The sequence below is a fragment of the Electrona antarctica genome (genome assembly GCF_951216825.1).
Source record: "Electrona antarctica genome assembly, chromosome: 21".
Lineage (NCBI taxonomy): Eukaryota > Metazoa > Chordata > Actinopteri > Myctophiformes > Myctophidae > Electrona > Electrona antarctica.
In genome coordinates this window covers 22,905,372-22,911,371 of record NC_136802.1, presented here as the reverse complement: position 1 = coordinate 22,911,371, position 6,000 = coordinate 22,905,372, and positions in this window count along the sequence as shown.

The window sequence follows — 6,000 nt, the reverse complement described above, 5'->3', positions numbered from 1 at the left end:
TTGGTGTACATTGTATTTATATTGTTATATTGTTTGTAAAACAACTACTAATACTACTACTGCTACTGTTATTTTATTATCATCACTGCTATCATCATATGTGGGTTTATTATGATTATACACTATATTTCAATCAACCAGGACTGTGAGATAAATCATAAACCAGAGATTCTGACACTGCTGCTCAAGCGATTTGAGTTTGACTTCCATCTCATGGACTATATTAAAATCAATCGCTCTGTAGATGTGCCTACCATGCTGAATATATCAGAGGTATGTTTATATAACCTGCTCTATTAAAATATGTCAGATATTGCTGAAACCCATTTGTAAGATTTCATGTCAAAAATAATTTGCGGAATGCTATTTGTGCCTACATTAAAAATAAATACTGTATGCCAATATGAAATAAGCAATCACATAAATACAGCAATATACAAAAGATAGCCAATAAAATCTGAAATAGTCAGGTCAGGTGACTTTTTTATATTCTTTTATGGCAACACTTCATTTTTCATCTCATAATTATGCTCTTTATAGATGTGTTTGTCATTCAACAATATTCTTGCATGTGAGACTCATTGCTATATTTTTATTTTATTTCTTTCCAAAATATATTTATTGTCACTTTTAAAATGACGGGCACTGCACTCCCTGTGGTGAGGTGGAACGCGTGTGTCGAATTTGAAGTCGGTGGGGCAAACGGTTCTCGAGTTACGCAGATTACAACAGTACACACACAGAGACAGACAGAGACTTGCATTTATAGTTAGATGTGACTGATTTCAGTAGAGCAGGTTGCACTTTTTCATAAAGCTTTTGACAGCCATTCAGATGAGGTCTACTCATTATTTGCCTTCAACATTTTTGTTTTCTTCTACCTTCTGATCAGAAACAGACATATGAACTGTATGGGGTTGTGAATCACGGTGGGTCTCTGAAGGGTGGCCATTACACTGCTACAATCAAGTCCCAGGATGATGGCAGATGGTATAATTTTAATGACAGCTCTGTCACAGAGGTAAGACAGATTGCGTCTGTACTTATATAAACCGTGTGTGTGTGTGTGTGTGTGTGTGTGTGTGTGGTTGCGTATTATTCATGAACTGAGCTTTTTATTTTTTTCCTAACAGGTGTATCCCCAGCCATTCCAGGGATCAATGCAAAAGTATGTTTCTATTTTACTTTTAAATTCTTCTGTTTTTACTTGATTCACATTGTGTTTTGCTTATATTTTATACATTATTCTTCACTAGGTCCAGCAGTGCATATGTCCTGTTTTACAGGAAAAAGAAAGGTTGGTTCAGGAAAATTGTTTATCAAGTTTATTGATCCTCATAAGCAGATCTACCGTTTTACTTTTAAGCCATGCAACTGATCCTTATTTCTGTTTTGCTTGACATTTCTAGGAGATACTCCTAGTCTTCAAGGCCTAGAGGTCAGCCGAGAGAAAATTGAGAAAAATGAGTTGGGGAACGTAACACGGGAGGGTGATTATAGAGCAGGGGCTGCTTCCACACGAGACAGTGTCAAGAAGAAAATCATGGCAGACGGTATTGGAGGTATAGTGAAGAGTCTTAACAAATTGACAACACATGATGACCACCATAAGGGCCAGGATAGTCAGGAAAGGTTTTCTCATGGCGGTCCTAAAGACAGAGGACAGAGAGCACATCAAAATATAGGATATGACCAGAAGTTGCAACGTGATGACAAAATGGGTTCTCAGGGAGGTCATCAAAGTAGTGGACAGAGAGTTCAGAAAACACCAAATAATGCCCAACATGCTTATCAGAACAACACAAGTTGTGACTACGTTGAGAGGGTAGACGTGGTAGGAAAGGACAAAGAGCGAACCCTTATGGATGGAAAAAGAGAAATAAATGGAGGAAAGGATGAACAGGAAGACAAGAGCTTTGATTACAGACAGACAGCCATGAGGGAAAGGAGTGGACAGGGAGAGCGTGAAGACGTGGGAGATGATGGACAAAAGCGATGTGATGAGCACAATTATAAAGCAGTGGAGGTCAGGGAAGGAAATGTGGAGCATGATAGTGATGCCCTAGTAGAGGCAAAGCCAACCCAAGAGACTAGAGCAGCACTAGATCCAGCAAGAATGCTAGATCATTCAGAGCAAATGGGGAGCTGTGTGTCTGAGCAGGATATTAGAAATGTCTCAGAAAAAAGTAGCACGGCCAAGTTTGAATGGGAGAATCCAAACTCAAAATCTGATAACACAGCGTTAAAGAGGGATCCCTGTAAAAGAACAAGTGAAAGTTTAGCAGAGGTGTCGGAAGAAAGCATGGCAAACAATTCAGTACGAAAAAAGCAAAAAGGGACTGATTAGTTAAAATAAAGCGTTGACAGAAAGAGGAGACAAAAGGTGCAAATAGAGGTGGAATTTATAGACCGCCCCATGTGCCTTTTTTAATGAAAATGTTATCTAAGTTTTGATTTTACTTTATGAAAATGTTATCTGAGTTTTGAGTTTACTTTATGAAAATGTTATGCGAGTTTTGATTTTATATTTTACATCTATGTATACTTTGATTACAAGAAGACAACAAGAATGTGCCATAGTGAGGTACAGTATAGGTGTATTTCAGCTTGTCAAGTAGACAAGTACGTTTATTGTGGCATTTATGGTCCTTTGAGGTTATTTAAAATACAAATACATTTGTATTATTTCTCAAAGGTTTTTGGTATAAGCAAACGTGATTTTGATCACATATTGATTTATTTGATAATTTTTTTGTGGTACTAGTTTTGTGTAATTATTGTGTTCTACTTACTGTGTAAAAATGATTTAATAAATTACTGTTTTGCTGTTACATTTTTGACCATCACTGTGATGCTATTGGCATGCATTGGTTCTTTGACGAAGACATTTTTGGAAGGTATACAGTACAGTCCATATAGATTTGGGCAGTTGCGCATGTTGGCACCATATAGGAGCTGCAATGAAAACAGGCAAAACAGTGGCAACTGCTGGCAAATCCCATTGACATGATTTGCAGGCTGTAAATGGTAAATGGTGCATTTATATAGCGGCGCTTTACATAGATTGTGCATTACATTCACCCATTCACACACACATTCATACACCGATTGCGGCGGAAGCCATGCAAGGTACCAACCAGCACATCGGGAGCAATTTGGGGTTCAGTGTCTTGCCCAAGGACACTTCAACATGTAGACAGGAGGAGCCGGGATTCGAACCGCCGACCCATGATTCATTGGACAACCTGCTCTACCTCTTGAGCCAGTCGCCCTGTGACAGGCTGTGACATAAACAGCAGGAAAATCTGAGCACTTGTTTGAGCCAGAAAACCCCTTTGTTTTTGTTCAGAAAACCTTAAAAAAAGAATTTATGTCACAATCCCTTTAAGAGAAATGTTTGGCTAAAGTTATATTGGTCATCTATGTCCATGCCACCTAGTGGTAGATCATGGAGGAGTCTTGTTTCAGCAGCTTAACTTTCTATCTGAGAAGTTCAAAAGCTAATACATTTCATTGCAAAGATAATGTTAATACTACTACTACAACACACATTTGTCTTTACATGGAAATTGGGTAATAAGGCATCACGTTGTTTGTCTGCTGTTTATCCATTACACATGGCTGCAATCAGAGGCTGGGGTCAGACCTAAAGGTATTGTTATCCAGCAACTGGCTAACAATACTTTTGACGAATACTAGTAAATGAGTTTTACACCACAAAATGGTTTTGAGAAAATTTTAAAATGGAAGATGTGCAAAAAGTATTATAGTGCCAGCCAGCAGGAAGATTAGCAACCACTTTCACTTCGACTAACCTTACAAATTTGATTATGTACACATCAGAAGCAACCAAATAATTTGGGTGGCCTACTATCATGAATAATAATGGACTACACAACTACAGTAGGCCTATATGCTCTGGTGTGGTTCAGAGTACAGACTCATGAATTAAATAAATGCAGTTGACGAAAACACTCCAGCCTTCTATGTACTGTATGCATGGTGAGGCAGATGCTGGGAGTGGGACACAGAAGAGACAGAACTAAATTGTGCACTTCTTCTAGTTAGTAAGCCTATAGTTAGTAAATACAATAATCTTTTCTCAGACCAAATAAAGACAATTATAATAATAATCTCAGATTATTTTTATTAAGTACCAAAATATGTATTGCACTTGAAACGCTAAAATGTATTGCACTTGAGAGAAACTAAATGACACAAAACAGTTCAACGCCGGCCTGGCTGAAAATGACAACAGTTGCAATTTAGGTTCCCTTTACTTTATCAGGATGTTCAGAATTGCTCATCAGCCTCGCCCTCTATCAATTTGACAGGCAGAGCCAGTTGAGCTGTGAGGGCCAGCTCAGCAGGCACACACAAACACATATAGAACCATACAGTCATGTCAGTCAAGCTCACATAACACCAGTACAGACCCACAAATGCAGCAAGGCCCACCAGGGTGAAGAGGCCGGACACAGCCTGGCACAAAACACTGCACCACAGTGCCCCTTGGTCCTGAGCATAGGCCGATAGCAGCATGGCCAGCAGCGCAAAGGCTACCAGCACCAGTGGAGAATACACACCCAGGATAGCGGCCACTCTGAGAATGTTAACATTTGTCTCAGGAAGAGCAGGTCCACTGGCTGGCTGACATAACAGTCCACCTGCATCTTTTTGCAGCAGGCAGAACTGAAAAGGACTGATGAAGGCCTCGTTGGAGACAATGAACAAACCACCATAAACTATGAGAGCAGTTAACATCTGGATGAGAAGGAGGAGCAGCAGCAATGTAACCCACCACTGTCTTCCTGCAGGCTTCATCACAATTGCCATGGCTGGAGTCTTCTGACTTCTGGTCTAGCAGGAGAAGAAAAACAGGGTAATTTCATTAGCAAATGGCAAATTAATATTTTACCAGTGTCAGTCAGATATTGGCGTTTTAACATTTTAAAATTAGTTTTGTATAAGCCTAATGATTGAGTATCTAATGTCTAATAGTATTTTCTAATTTATTACCTTGTAGGGCAGGCATATATAATTATTTAGCCAATGGATGTTCAAGTCCTGTGCTGTGAAGAAATAGCCTTGGTTCAGATAACAGACAGAATAGGAAGGCTGTATAGTCCAGTAATAATGTAATTTGACCTCTAACTAATTGCAAAAAAAACAAACTCAACTGATTTTGCATCTTCAATATATCCTGAATAACAGAAAGAAAGTTGCCTGGAATTGTCTGAGGGGAAAGTGTTGAAAATGGCCTGTACAGTATGGCCACCATTGACATCCTATTATAAGGCAATATTTTCTAAATTTCCTTGTGCTTTAAGTAGCATGTGACATATCAAACTAGGTTGTCGTCATGATGCTGAAGCCATTCCAAGCATTAGTTTTGCATAAAAACACTCATTGGGCTAAATTTGGCCATAGCGACTTGCCAAAATGTAATGAGGTCAGCACTTTTGGGCAAGTTGCTATGGCCAAATTTAGCCCAATGAGTGTTTTTATGCAAAACGAATGCTTGGAATGGATTCAGCATCATGAAAACCCCCTAGTTTGATATGTCACATGCTACTTAAAGCATAAGGACATTTAGAAAATATTACCTTATAATAGGATGTCAATGGTGGCCACACTGTACAGGCTATTTTCAACATTTTCCCCTCAGACAATTCCAGGCAACTTTCTTTCTGTTATTCAGGATATATTGAAGATGCAAAATCAGCTGAGTTCGGTTTTTTTGCAATTAGTTAGAGGTTGATCCTGTATTTTCCATAGATTTCCTGTACTAGTAGTCAAGGTTGTTCATTAACTTGAAGTAAGTAGCCTTGCAGAAACTGCATTTCAATGTTCAACTTTTGAAGTCATCTGGTGACTCGTGATCATAGACTTAAAATAATAAATAATTGCGTTTTTACTTTCTGTCTTGCAAGTTATGGGCCTACAAGTTAATTGTTTCAAATTCAAAATTCAGCTGTGTGAATATCAAACTTTAAGCCA